This window comes from Zea mays, chromosome 7 (genome assembly GCF_902167145.1).
Source record: "Zea mays cultivar B73 chromosome 7, Zm-B73-REFERENCE-NAM-5.0, whole genome shotgun sequence".
NCBI lineage: Eukaryota > Viridiplantae > Streptophyta > Magnoliopsida > Poales > Poaceae > Zea > Zea mays.
In genome coordinates, this window is record NC_050102.1 from 19,308,381 (window position 1) to 19,323,473 (window position 15,093).

The following is a 15,093-nucleotide window of genomic DNA, read 5'->3' on the forward strand; positions in this document are numbered from 1 at the left end:
ATGTTGTTGTCATGCATACTACATACATCATATTTTGCATGGAAGTTTTGTCATGATCATATGGTCCGACCGTACCGGTACACTCAGTATCATATGTTGCCCGAGGAGGGGTATGATGCAGCTTCATACCCTAGAGGTATGAAGGCAGAAGTCATTACTGCATCTGTAGCCATGTGCATTAAAGGGTGAAGTGTGGAACCGGTTGTGGTGATGTGGATAGTGTGGGTCTTTACTTGGTGATTCATTTCTTTGGAACTAAGTAATTGGTTACTTGTTTACTTGCTGCAAATTAATACTCAAGAAGGAAATTGTGAACTACATGGTTGTTTAAGCATGGTTTGGTTACATAGTCCCAATTGTTGTTTGACCTTTTTACTTGCTGAGATGTGTCATCTCACTCTTGCATTGTTTGATGCAGGCACTTTATCTTGCCCATGGGAAAAGAGGGATGTAGCAGCACGAACACTTCACTTTTAAATAAATGTACCAATGTTTAGTAATGATGTTAAACAGGGGTTCAAGTCTAGGAGATTAATATGTTCTAGGCTTCATGGTAGTCGAATTTGTTTTTTTGTTGGCCGGATTCCTTCTCTTTTTATTTGGTCATGAATGTTTATTACTATCTCTCATTCTGTCTATACTTCGTGGATTGTCTTTCTTTTACATTATGTCTAAACTTTATATCCCACTCGTTATGCTACTTTCAAGGGAGGTGCTGCCGGATTTTGTTTTATTTTCCGTCTCTATTACTTTTTTATGTGGTATAAGTTTTGTGGGAAGAGTTTTTGGTAACATTCATTGTGTGGGATCAATGGGGTGTTACAGTTGGTATCAGAGGAATAGGCTGTAGGTCCTAGCAAGTGGAATAATAATAAATTGACACACTGCACATGTAGGATGGGTTTCCTGCTTTACTATTGATATATTATGTTATTGTCTGTGCTGGTTTGACATTATCTGATGAGGTGCTATGCCAATCTTATTTACTTATTTTCTCACCCCTGTGGCTGCAGCTATGCCGCCTCGTAGGGCTCGTGGCAGCCCACAAGTTCCTAGTGGGGACTCGATGAGTCCGGCGGCAATGTTAGCCGCGATGCAGGCCATGCAGTAGGAGTTGGCCATTCTGAGGCAGGCTATTCCTATTGCCCCTGCAGGTGCTGCTCAGGGTGCTGGTGATGGAGGAGTGCCCGGGGGCGCTGTTCCTGCGGGTGTTGCTCCAGGTGGCAGGCCTGAGGTGCCTCTTCTCGTCAGTGGTCTTTCTCTGATGCAGTGGATGGGCATGAAGTTGGACACTTTTGATGGCAGTGATACTCCGGTTGAGGCGGCAGATTGGCTAACTTACGTGGAGGATAAGATGAATGTCTTTGAGATTGTGTATGGAGATCGTGTTCGCTTCGGCACACAGCTGCTGAAGGGAGAGGCTCAGATTTGGTGGAGAGGTGTGCAGGCAGCTCACTCCTCTTCACCAGGAGTCCTGTTGTTGGGGGCCTTCGTCCTCCGAAGGTCCTCAAAAACATGATTTGACAATGTTTTCCAAGTGAAATATGTGAATAGGTACCTTCGGATTCGGATCATAAGCATACAGAGCATGGTCAGGACGAAGCCTGAGCGAGACGAAAGGTGATTATGACGAAGGACAATTTGGTCACGAAGCTGTGCGCAGGAAAGCTTCGGCATGATAGCAGAAAAGGAAACCGACTTAAAGATGAAAAGGCAATTTAGACCTCGGAGAATTACTATAGAGTTATTAGCAAATGTAAAGGGCATGAATGTAATTTTACATGGGCTGCGTCCCGTGCCTATAAATAGATGAACAGTACTCCAGTACTGTTCACGCTGATTTGGCATTTTGCTTTTGACGTCACACTTGTGCTTTTACCTGCTTTCAAGTCAAAGGTACATTTGTAATTCGACATCATTTCTATTTTTCCATAGCAATAAAATGGAAATGAGTTGATAATAATACATAATTATTTATGTTATCTTTTATACTCCATGTAATTCCTTCTTCATTATGATATATAATGCTTACGAAGGTATGTCTTTCATAACCTTCATCCGAAAATCATTATATCCCAAGTGGAATAATGCTTCGAAGGACGAAGGACTTTAACGTTTTGTCGGTGTTTCGAGACCGGGGGGTCCCTGGACCGACGAGTAAACTGTCGCCGTGTGCCCCAGCCCAGATGGGTCGGCGCGAGACGGAGCGCGAAGGGGGGAGGCAGCCAGAGAGAGAGAGAGGTGGAAATCCCGCGGCCTTCGTGTTTGTCCCGCGCCCAGGTCGGGTGCACTTGCAGTAGGGGGTTACAAGCGTCCACGCGGGAGGGAGCGAGCGGCCTCACGTGAGCGCCTGTCCCGTACTTTCCCCGTGCGACCAACCCTCTATAAGAGGGCCCTGGTCCTTCCTTTTATAGGCGTAAGGAGAGGATCCAGGTGTACAATGGGGGGTGTAGCAGAGTGCTAACGTGTCTAGCGGAGGAGAGCTAGCGCCCTAAGTACATGCCATCGTGGCAGCCGGAGAGGTTTTGGCACCCGGTTCATGTGGTGTCGTGGCCGTCGGAGGAGCGCTGGAGCCCGGCGGAAGGACAGCTGTCGGGGCTGTCGAGTCCTTGCTGACGTCCTCTTGCTTCCGTAAGGGGGCTAAGAGCCACCGTCGTCATAGAGCGTGCGGGGCGCCATCATTACTTGTCTGGCGGAGCGAGCCAGATGGGACGCCGGTCTTGTTCCCCGTAGCCTGAGTCAGCTTGGGGTAGGGTAATGATGGCGCCTCCTGTTGACGTGGTCGGTCTGTGCCCTAGGTTGGGCGATGTGGAGGCTCCTCCGAGGTCGAGGTCGAGTCTGTCTTCCGAGGCCGAGGTCGAGTCCGAGCCCCTGGGTCGGGCGAGGCGGAGAACGTCGGCTGAGGCCAGGGCTGAGTCCGAGCCCTGGGGTTGGGCGAAGCGGAGTTCGTCGTCTTCAGGGGCTGAGCCCGAGTCCGAGCCCTGGGTCGGGCGGAGCGGAGTTCATCGTCTTTAGGGGCTGAGCCCGAGTCCGAGCCCTGGGTCGGGCGGAGCGGAGTTCACCGTCTTCCGGGGCTGAGCCCGAGTCCGAGCCCTGGGTCGGGCGGAGCGGAGTTCGCCGTCTTCCGGGGCTGAGCCCGAGTCCGAGCCCTGGGTCGGGCGGAGCGGAGTTCGCCGTCTTCCGGGGCTGAGCCCGAGTCCGAGCCCTGGGTCGGGCGAAGCGGAGTTTCCTATGGTGCCTGAGGCCGGGCCTGGCTGCCTGTCAGCCTCACTCTGTCGAGTGGCACAGCAGTCGGAGCGGCGCAGGCGACGCTGTCCTCTTGTCAGACCGGTCAGTGGAGCGGCGAAGTGACTGCGGTCACTTCGGCTCTGTCGACTGGAGGGTGCGCGTCAGGATAAAGGTGTCAGGCCACCTTTGCATTAAATGCCCCTGCAATTTGGTCGGTTGGCGTGGCGATTTGGCCAGGGTTGCTTCATGGTGAATACTGGGCCTTGGGCGAGCCGGAAGTATGTTCATTGCTGGAGGGGGGCCTCGGGCGAGACGTAGATCCTCCGGGGTCGGCTGCCCTTGCCCGAGGCTGGGCTCGGGCGAGGCGTGATCGAGTCCCTCGAATGGACCGATCCCTGACTTAGTCGCACCCATCAGGCCTTTGCAGCTTTGTGCTGATGGGGGTTACCAGCTGAGAATTAGGAGTCTTGAGGGTACCCCTAATTATGGTCCCCGACAGTAGCCCTCGAGCCTCGAAGGGAGTGTTAACACTCGCTTGGAGGCTTTTGTCGCACTTTTTTGCAAGGGGACCAGCCTTTCTCGGTTGCGTTTTGTTCCGGTGGGTGCGCGCGAACGCACCCACCGGGTGTAGCCCCCGAGGCCTCGGAGGAGTGGTTTGACTCCTCCGAGGTCTTAATGCCTCGCGCAATGCTTCGGCTGGTCTGGTCGTTCCCTCATGCGAGCTGGCCGTAGCCCGGGTGCACGGTCGGGTCCCAAGTTCTTGGGCTGGTATGTTGACGCTGTCAATGGTTTGGCCGGAGCCGGGTTTGCGAGAGCAGCCCCCGAGCCTCTGCACAGGGCGAGAGGACGGTCAAGGACAGACTCGACTTTTTTACATACGCCCCTGCGTCGCCTTTCCGCAAGGAGGAGGGGGGGAAAGCGCCATGTTGCCCTCGGAGGGCACCGAACATGGTGTCTCCGGTGAGCTGCTGGCGGGTAATCCGAGTGGACGCCTGTGCCCCATTTGTTAGGGGTCGGCTAGAGGCCCGGAGGCGCGCTCAAAAGTACCTGCGGGTGATCTGCCGGACCCGGTCCCCTTTCGACGGAGTCCGAGGGCTCGATGCCTCCCTCTGATGGGATTCCATTACAAGATCATTCCTGCTGGTCTCGGAAATGTCCTAGGGTACCTCGGGAGCGTAGCCCGAGCCTTGGTTATGTATCGAACGTACCCAGGGTCATCCCTCGCTCTTTGTCTAAGGCGGCTGTGAACCTTTCGAGGGCCAGCCTACGAACCCCTGATAAGTAGTGGGCGCGGAGCCCGAGTAGCCTGAGGCGGCCGTTGAACCCTTCCGAGGGGCCGGCCTTCGAACCTCTGACCAGTAGTGGGTGCGGGGCCCACGCGCTCTGAGGCGGCTGTTAAACCCCTCCGAGGGGCCAGCCTTGGAACCTCTGATCAGTAGGGAGGCTCGGAGCCTGTTTCCTTCACGGAGAAGGATCCTTTTCGGGGTATCCCCCTTTCCCGGTCCCTGTTGTAAGAGAGAGAAAGAGGAAAAGGAAAAGGATACGAAATCGATTGACGTGGTGTACCTCTTTGGACGCGGTCATTATGGCGAAGGCGAAGCGTCACTTGCTTCTCCTGCCAAAGGCGCCGCCTCTCCCACCGCGGAGTTAATGCGATGGGGCGAGTGGTTCGCGGGGCGGCCGTTGCGCGTGCGCAAGCCGTTCGAGGAACGAAACGCGGGCGCGCCGTCTTCACGCCGTGAGAGAGGGCTCTCTCGCTGCCCCTAGATGGGACATAAGCTTGGCTGACGACGTGACCGCTGCTCCTGCCCGCCTGCCACCGCCATTACTGCCAGCCCATTTTTGGCCGTATTGACGGTCGCGCCTGGCTGGCACTGTCGGGTCGTACGCAGGGTTGCCTCGAGGCGCGGTACTAGTTCCGCAGTCGAGGAGGCATGGTAGTGGCGCGAGCGGCGGTGCAGTTGCTCGCACGTTGCGACCGGCGCGCCGGTTGCATGACGCGTGGGCCTGGGCCTCCATGCTGGGTGCGTTGGAAGTCGAAGGGGTGCGCCCACTTTGCGTGGTTGCATGCCGCCTGCATGGCTGCCCGCCCTTTCACCCGCTGGTCTGGGCGAAAGCGGAGGAATGCCTGTAACCGCTGGGCGGTTGCATGCACCGCGCGCGGCGGTTTGGCTTCTTCTGCCCTGGGCCAGCTTGCATGACACGTGGGACCCAGCCCCCGCGCCGTAGGGGGAGGACCTTGGAGCGTGTTGGAGAAGACTCAGCCCACGACGGCTGGGGACGCAAGTAGGGAGAGTCGCCTTTAAAAGGAGGGTGACCCCCTTGAAAGGCGACCATGTCTTCACGCTCCCTTATGCGTCGTGTCTTTCCACCTTTCGGGCCCCCGGATGGGGGACACCCGCAATCCTTCTGCCTTGTCGTTGGAGGAACGCAACTCCGTGGGAGTTGGTACCTTTCAGCCATCGTTCGGCTTCAAGGATTTTCATCACGCGGCCCGGCTGCACCCCCTCGCCGGTGGTCACCTAGGACGGTGACCACCAGCCCATGGATGGGGAGAGGCAAGCCGGGCTGCGGCCCCCGCCCCTCCCTCAGCTTCAAGGATGCTTACCATCCTTGCTGGGATGGAGGGCGAGGCGAACCGGGGCTCTACCTCTCGCACGGGTCGACTGGCCACCTCCTCTTCCAGCTTCTGGTGGTGGAACCATCCCCCAGCTCTGTGGAGGAGGCGTCCTCCAGCCATGCCGGGGAAGGCGAACTGTTGCTGCCCAGCTAGGATGCAACATTCCGCCCTCTTCCTTGTTTTTGTGGCGAGGACGGGAGCGAGGACCTGCTGGTGCGCTTTGGAGCGGCCCGCGTTTGCCAGTGCGGCGTTGGTGGAGAGGCGGACGCCGTTGTCGGTGCTGACGTGGTGGCAGACGGGGGAAGCTTCCCCACCGTTGAGGCTGTCAGTGCCGCCTACAGGCCGACCCCCGGCTCTTTGGCTTTGATGTCTGGTTCGCGTCCCTTGAGTGGGGACGCGAACGAGAGCCTTCCGGTGGCCGCGTCCGTCTTGGGACCATAGCTGCTGCTGCAGAGGTCGCTGGCGAGTCGCCCGGAACTTGTCGCTCCGCAGGCTCCCCGGTGTGGAGGTTGTTCATACCCGCGGGGACGGAACCGGAGTTCCGTTTGTAATGGCACCTTGAATGCCGGTCTTTTGTTCATTGTGGCTGTCGGGGCCTGAACATGTATGTATTTTTGGCGCGGAGCCGTGTTTTTTCCTCATTTTCGAGCACTAAGACTCGCCTGTTGGTTATCTGAACCGTTTCACCAAGCGTGAGTCGCCCCATGCAAAGGTGACGAGTGAGGTATCCGTATCCCGGAGGCGTAGGAGTCCCTCGGCTCGGTCGGCCTTGCTGTCCGAGGCTTCTCTTGCTCAGTTAAAGGAACCCCTCGGCCGCTCTTCGATGAGCCAAAGCCAGGGGTAGCGGTGTCAGCACGGACAGAGGCAGAGTTGGCTCGAAAAGAAGACTTGGTCGGCCAGAGCCTGGCCGGGTCGTCCACTGGCGGGACCGACGCCGGAATTGAGTTGCCGAGGCCTCGGGCCGGGCTGATGTCTTCGGGGGACAGCTGGCCGAGGCCTCGGGGTGACCGGCCGAGCCGCCTGCTCGAGCCGGATTCTTGGAGAAGACCCTGGCGGCGATGGCCCGGGCGTGATTATGACGTCGTCCTTCAGAGTGGAGATCCTCGGACCGCGTCGCCGTCCGAGGCTAGGTCGGACCTCGCCGAAGGTGTAGTTGACGCCGAGGGTGCTGCTGCTTCCTTCAACTGTCAAGATCTGAGCCTGCATGATCGGATTATCTTGTAGTGTGTGTTTTTTGCGGCCGCCGAGGCCCAAACACACCATCGCCGTGTTGTAAAGCTGCGTTTCTTTTCCTCTTGTTTCGAGTATCTGGACCTTTTCGTCGGTCACAGAATTGTCTGTGCGAGCGAGAGTTGCTTTTCACGGGAGGCGATGAGTGAGGTATCTGTATCCCGGAGGCGTAGGAATCCCTCGGCTCGGTCGGCCTTGCCGCTTACGCGCGCTCTTGCCCGTCCATGGGGTTCTGTCACCGACGCAGTCGAGAAGGCCCGAAGAATCGCTTCGGCAGAGGAGCTTTCGAGCGTGAAGACTTGTTCGGTCCGCGGAATCACTTATCCGAACACGAGTTACTTATCGCAGAAGGTGATGAGTGAGGTATCCGTATCCCGGAGGCGTAGGAGTCCCTCGGCTCAGTCAGCCTTGGCTGCTTACGTGTACTCTGCCGTTTTCAGGATCCACTTTCGAAGTAGTCGAAAAGCACGAAAGACATTCTGGCAGAAAAGATCCTTTTTTCGAGGAAAATTTTGACGCAGAGGGGGTTCCCCCCTTTTAGCCCCCGAGGGAGGGTCGGGCTTTGCTGAGGCAAGGCTGACCCTTCCTTGATGACTAAACTTTGCATGGGAACGAGGTATACGAACAACTTGAAAGCATCTTAAGGGTAGAAGCGACGTAGCTGTTGGATGTTTCAAGCGTTGCTGTAGACCTCGCCTTGACTGTTGGCCAGCTTGTACATTCCGGGCTTCAGAACTTTGGCGATGACGAAAGGCCCTTCCCAGGGAGGCGTGAGCTTGTGCCGCCCTCGGGCGTCTTGTCGCAGCCGAAGCACCAGGTCGCCCACCTAGAGGTCTCGGGACCGAACCCCTCGGGCGTGGTAGCGTCGCAGGGACTGCTGGTACCGCGCTGAGTGTAGTAAGGCCATGTCCCGAGCCTCTTCCAGCTGGTCCAGTGAGTCTTCTCGATTAGCTTGATTGCTTTGGTCGGTGTAGGCCCTCGTCCTCGGGGAACCGTATTCTAAGTCTATGGGTAGGATGGCCTCGGCCCCATAGACTAGAAAGAACGGCGTGAAGCCCGTGGCTCGGCTCGGCGTTGTCCTCAGGCTCCAGACCACCGAGGGGAGTTCCTTCATCCATCGCTTGCCGAACTTGTTGAGGTCGTTGTAGATCCGAGGCTTGAGTCCTTGTAGAATCATGTCATTGGCACGCTCTACTTGCCCATTCGTCATGGGGTGAGCCACGGTGGCCCAGTCCACCCCGGATGTGGTGATCCTCGCAGAAGTCCAGGAACTTTCTGTCGGTGAACTGGGTGCCGTTGTCGGTGATGATGGAGTTCGGGACCCCAAAACGATGGATGATGTTGGTGAAGGACGCCACCGCCTGTTCGGACCTGATGCTGTTTAGGGGTCGGACCTCGATCCACTTGGAGAATTTGTCGATGGCGACCAACAGGTGCGTGTAGGCCCTGGGTGCCTTCTGCAAGGGGCCGACGAGGTCCAGACCCCACACAGCAAAAGGCCAGGTGATGGGTATCGTCTGCAGAGCTTGAGCGGGCAGGTGGGTCTGCCTCGCATAGAACTGACACCCTTCGCAGGTGCGGACAATTCTAGTGGCGTCGGCCACCGCTGTCGGCCAGTAGAAACCTTGTCGGAAGGCGTTTCCAACAAGGGCTCGAGGTGCTGCGTGATGGCCGCAAGCCCCCGAGTGTATCTCTCGTAGGAGCTCCTGACCTTTGGCTATGGGGATGCATCGCTGGAGGATGCCTGAGGGGCTACGGTGGTAGAGCTCCTTCCCATCTCCCAGCAAGACGAACGACTTGGCGCGTCGCGCCAACCGCCGAGCTTCGGCTCGGTCGAGGGGTAGCTCTCCTCGGTGGAGATATTGCAGGTACGGGGTCTGCCAGTTTCGATTAGGCGTGACCCCGCTTCGCTCCTCCTCGGTGCGCAGTGCCTCACCCTCGGGGGCCGAGGGTACCTCGGGCTGAACCGAGGGTGCCTCGGGCCGAGCCGAGGGTGCCTCGGACTGAGCTGAGGGTACCTTGGGCTGGGCCGAGGGTGCCTCGGGCTCGGGCGTGTCGTCGATCTTGACGGAGGGTTGATGTAGGTCTCGGGAGAAGACGTCCGGGGGAACCGTTGTTCGCCCCGAGGCTATTTTAGCCAGCTCGTCCGCAGTCTCGTTGTAGCGCCGGGCGATGTGGTTGAGCTCGAGCCCGTAGAACTTGTCTTCCAGGCGCCGAACCTCATCGCAGTAGGCCTCCATCTTCGGGTCGCGGTAGTGGGAGTTCTTCATGACTTGGTCGATGACGAGCTGTGAGTCACCGCGAGCGTCGAGGCGTCGGACCCCTAGCTCGATGGCGATCCGCAACCCGTTGACCAGAGCCTCGTACTCAGCCACATTGTTGGACGCCGGGAAATAGAGGCGTAGCATGTAGCGTAGGTGCTTCCCGAGGGGCGAGATGAAGAGTAGGTCTGCGCCGGCTCCTGTCTTCATCAACGACCCGTCAAAGAACATGGTCCAGAGTTCCGGCTGAATCGGAACTGTTGGGAGCTGGGTGTCGACCCATTTAGCCACGAAGTCCGCCAAGACCTGGGACTTGATGGCCTTCCGAGGGGCGAACGAGATTGTTTCGCCCATGATTTCCACCGCCCACTTTGCAATTCTACCCGAGGCCTCTCGGCACTGGATGATCTCCCCAGGGGGAAGGATGACACCACAGTTACCAGATGAGACTCGAAGTAGTGTCGCAACTTCCGCCGCGTCAGGATCACCGCGTACAGCAGCTTCTGAATTTGTGGGTAGCGGGTCTTGGTCTCGGACAGTACCTCGCTGACGAAGTAGACTGGCCTCTGGACGGGCAATGTATGCCCCTCTTCTCGTCTCTCAACCACAATCGCGGCGCTAACCACCTGAGTGGTCGCGGCGACGTAGATCAAGAGGGCTTCTCCGGCAGCGGGGGGCACCAAGATGGGCGCGTTCGTGAGGAGCGCCTTCAGGTTCCCGAGGGCTTCCTCGGCCTCAGGGGTCCAAGCGAAGCACTCGGCCTTCCTTAAGAGGCGATACAGAGGCAGACCTCTTTCGCCGAGGCGCGAGATGAAGCGGCTCAGAGCCACAAGACATCCCGTGACCCTCTGTACGCCTTTCAAGTCGTTGATGGGCCCCATGCTGGTGATGGCCGCGATCTTCTCCGGGTTGGCTTCGATGCCCCGCTCGGAGACGATGAACCCCAAGAGCATGCCTCGGGGTACCCCGAAGACACACTTTTTGGGATTGAGCTTCACGCCTTTCGCCTTGAGACATCGGAATGTCACTTCAAGGTCGGAAAGGAGGTCGGAGGCTTTCCTTGTCTTGACTACGATGTCATCGACGTAGGCCTCGACCGTCCGGCCAATGTGTTCGCCGAACACATGGTTCATGCACCGCTGGTACGTCGCACCCGCATTCCTCAAGCCGAACGGCATGGTGACATAGCAGTACATGCCGAAGGGTGTGATGAAAGAAGTCGCGAGCTGGTCGGACTCTTTCATCCTGATTTGGTGATACCCTGAGTAGGCATCGAGGAAAGACAGGGTTTCACACCCAGCAGTGGAATCCACGATTTGATCGATGCGAGGCAGAGGGTAGGGAACCTTCGGACCTGCTTTGTTTAGACCAGTGTAGTCTACACACATCCGCCATTTCCCTCCTTTCTTTCTCACAAGCACAGGGTTGGCAAGCCATTCGGGATGGAATACCTCTTTGATGAACCCTGCCGCCATTAGCTTGTGGATCTCCTCGCCTATGGCTCTGCGCTTTTCTTCGTCGAATCGGCACAGAGGCTGCTTCACGAGTCGGGCTCCAGCTCGGATATCCAGCGAGTGCTCGACGACATCCCTCGGTATGCCGGGCATGTCCGAGGGACTCCACGCGAAAACATCGGCGTTTGTGCGGAGAAAGTCAACGAGCACTGCTTCCTATTTGGGATCGAGCTCGGAGCCGATCCGGATCTGCTTGGAGGCGTCGCTACTGGGGTCGAGGGGGATGGACTTAACCGTCTCCGCTGGCTCGAAGTTGCCGGCGTGGCGCTTCACGTCTGGCACCTCCTTAGAGAGGCTCTCCAGGTCGGCGACGAGGGCCTCGGATTCGGCGAGGGCCTCAGCGTACTCCACGCACTCCACGTCACATTCGAACATGTGTCGGTACATGGGGCCGACGGTGATGACCCCGTTGGGGCCTGGCATCTTGAGCTTGAGGTAGGTGTAGTTGGGGACGGCCATGAACTTCGCGTAGCATGGCCTCCCCAATACTGCGTGGTAGGTTCCTTGGAACCCGACCACCTCGAACATGAGGGTCTCCCTTCGGAAGTTGGAGGGTGTTCCGAAGCAGACGGGAAGGTCGAGTTGTCCGAGGGGCTGGACGCGCTTCCCGGGGATGATCCCGTGGAAAGGCGCAGCGTCTGCCCGGACCGAGGAGAGATCAACACGAAGGAGCCCGAGGGTCTCGGCGTAGATGATGTTGAGGCTGCTGCCTCCGTCCATGAGGACCTTGGTGAGCCTGACGTCGCCGATGATGGGGTCGACAACGAGCGGGTATTTCCCCGGGCTCGGCACGTGGTCGGGGTGGTCGGCTTGGTCGAAGGTGATGGGCTTGTCGGACCAGTCTAGGTAGACTGGCGCCGCCACCTTTACCGAACAGACCTCCCGACGCTCTTGCTTGCGGAGCCGAGCCGAGGCGTTCGCCGCTTGCCCACTGTAGATCATGAAGCAGTCGCGGACCTCGGGGAACTCTCCTGCCTGGAGATCTTCCTTTTTGTCGTCGTCGCGAGCCCTGCCACCCTCCGCGGGTGGCCCGGCCCTGTGGAAGTGGCGCCGAAGCATGGCGCACTCCTCAAGGGTGTGCTTGACGGGCCCCTGATGATAGGGGCACGACTCCTTGAGCATCTTATCAAAAAGGTTGGCACCTCCGGGGGGTTTCCGAGGGTTCTTGTACTCGGCGGCGGCGACAAGGTCCGCGTCGGCGGCGTCGCGTTTTGCTTGCGACTTCTTCTTGCCTTTCTTCTTGGCGCCGCGCTGAGTTGACGCCTCGGGGGCATCTTTCGGTGGGCGGCCCTAGGACTGCTTGTCCTTCCGGAAGATAGCCACAACCGCCTCCTGGCCAGAGGCGAACTTGGTGGCGATGTCCATCAGCTCGCTCGCCCTGGTGGGGGTCTTGCGACCCAGCTTGCTCACCAGGTCGCGGCAGGTGGTGCCGGCGAGGAACGCGCCGATGACATCCGAATCGATGATGTTGGGCAGCTCGGTGCGCTGCTTCGAGAATCGCCGGATGTAGTCCCGGAGAGACTCTCCTGGCTGCTGTCGGTAGCTCCGGAGATCCTAGGAGTTCCCAGGGCGCACGTACGTGCCCTAGAAATTGCCGATGAAGGCTTGGACTAGGTCGTCCCAGTTGGAGATCTGCCCCGGAGGCAGGTGCTCCAACCAAGCACGAGCGGTGTCGGAGAGGAACAGAGGGAGGTTGCGGATGATGAGGCTGTCATCGTCCGTTCCACCCAGTTGGCAGGCCAGCCGGTAGTCCGCGAGCCACAGTTCCGGTCTCGTCACCCCCGAGTACTTTGTGATAGTAGTCGGGGGTCGGAACCGGGTCGGGAACGACGCCCGTCGTATGGCGCGGCTGAAAGCCTGCGGACCGGGTGGTTCGGGCGAGGGACTCCGATCCTCCCCGCTATCGTAGCGTCCCCCACGCCTGGGGTGGTAGCCTCGGCGCACCCTCTCGTCAAGGTGGGCTCGGCGGTTGCGGTGATGGTGCTCGTTGCCGAGGCGACCCGGGGCCGCAGGCGCTGTGTTGCGCGTGCGCCCGGTGTGGACCGAGGCTTCCCGCATAAATCGGGAAGTCGCGGCGCGATGATCCGTGGGGTACCCCTGCCTTCGGGAGGTGGAGCTTTCGGCCCGTCGGACCGCGGCGTCCTCCAGGAGATTCTTGAGCTCTCCCTAGATTCGCCGCCCCTCGGTGGTTGATGGCTCCGGCATCACGCGGAGGAGCATTGCCGCTGCAGCCTGGTTCTGGCCGACCCCACTGGAAGCGGGCGACGGCCTCACCCTGACATCGTCGGCGATGCGGTGCTGGAAGCCCTGGGGGAGATGACGCACTTCTCCGGCCGGAGGTTGGCTCGCCCATTCCTGCCCGATGTCCTGGCGGATTGGCTCAAGTGTTCTTGCTCCCTCGTCGAGCCTGGCCTGCACCCTGCGGATTTGCTCGAGCTGTGGGTCATGACCCCCCGCCTGAACGGGGACCACAGCTAGCTCCCGTAGGATGTCAACGCGAGGCACAGGCCTAAGGAGATCACCGTTCTCCAGCATACCAAGATGGTTGCCTTCGGAGGAACCCCCTAGATCGACGTGGAAACGTTCACGACTTGGGCCGCAGTCCTCGTCGCCGAGGCTGCGGCTACCGTCAGAACAGTCGGAAAGGCAGTAGTCGCATGCGGTCATGAAGTCCCGCATGGCACTGGGGTTACCAAGCCTGGAGAAATCCCAACAGAAGTCGGGCTCGTCATCTTCCTCGGACCCCGAGGGCCCGTAGATCGAGACGTCCGTCAGCCGGTCCCAGGGTGACCGCATACGATACCCCAGAGGGTTTGGACTCGCCTCTACAAGAGCGTCCACCAAAGCGAAGTCGCTTGGCGGGTCGAGGCTGAATCCAAAAGGCGTGAGATGGGAATCGGTTGGTACCTCTTGGTCGACGGGCGGTGACGAAGTCACGTCAGGGACGGACTGCACCGTCGTCTCTGGTATGAGGGTGACGCCCAGCAAGTCCCTCAAGAGCGTGCTGGCATCGTCCGTCTGCTTGGGATTGGCGTGTTGCGGGGAGACGGCGCTCGTCTTCGTCTCAAACGCGAGGTCGATGCCCGACGTGCCCCCCGTTGGGGCGCCGTCGCCGTCGACTCGCTCGACAGCCGACGAGGTGCCGCCTCCTGCTTGGCCTTGGTTGCCCTGCCTCCTCCTCCGTCGGCGGGGGAGAGGACGGGGCGAGCTCGAATGTTGTTCTTCCACCACGCGGGGAAGACGTTGTCGATTCCGCCGCCGGCGGGCGGGCTGCCGGCCGCCATTGTCGCTGTCGCACGGCGGGGGAAGGAGTATCATGTCGCAGCAGCCGTCGAGGGACATGAACTCAAGACTCCCGAAACGGAGCACCGTCCCGGGCTGGAAAGGTTGCTGGACACTGCCCATCTGGAGCTTGACGGGAAGCAGTTCGTCAACACGCAGCAGGCCCCTACCTGGCGCGCCAACTGTCGGCGTTTCGAGACCGGGGGGTCCCTGGACCGACGAGTAAACTGTCGCCGCGCGCCCCAGCCCAGATGGGTCGGAGCGAGACGGAGCGCGAAGGGGGGAGGCAGCCGGAGAGAGAGAGAGGTGGAAATCCCGCGGCCTTCGTGTTTGTCCCGCGCCCAGGTCGGGTGCGCTTGCAGTAGGGGGTTACAAGCGTCCACGCGGGAGGGAGCGAGCGGCCTCACGCGAGCGCCTGTCCCTTCCTTTCCCCGCGCGGCCAACCCTCTGTAAGAGGGCCCTGGTCCTTCCTTTTATAGGCGTAAGGAGAGGATCCAGGTGTACAATGGGGGGTGTAGCAGAGTGCTAACGTGTCTAACGGAGGAGAGCTAGCGCCCTAAGTACATGCCATCGTGGCAGCTGGAGAGGTTTTGGCACCCGATTCGTGTGGTGTCGTGGCCGTCGGAGGAGCGCTGGAGCCTGGCGGAAGGACAGCTGTCGGGGCTGTCGAGTCCTTGCTGACGTCCTCTTGCTTCCGTAAGGGGACTGAGAGCCGCCGTCGTCATAGAGCGTGCGGGGCGCCATCATTACTTGTCTGGCGGAGCGAGCCAGATGGGACGCCGGTCTTGTTCCCCATAGCCTGAGTCAGCTTGGGGTAGGGTAATGATGGCGCCTCCTGTTGACGTGGTCGGTCCGTGCCCTAGGTTGGGCGATGTGGAGGCTCCTCCGAGGTCGAGGTCGAGTCTGTCTTCTGAGGCCGAGGTCGAGTCTGAGCCCCTGGGTCGGGCGAGGCGGAGAC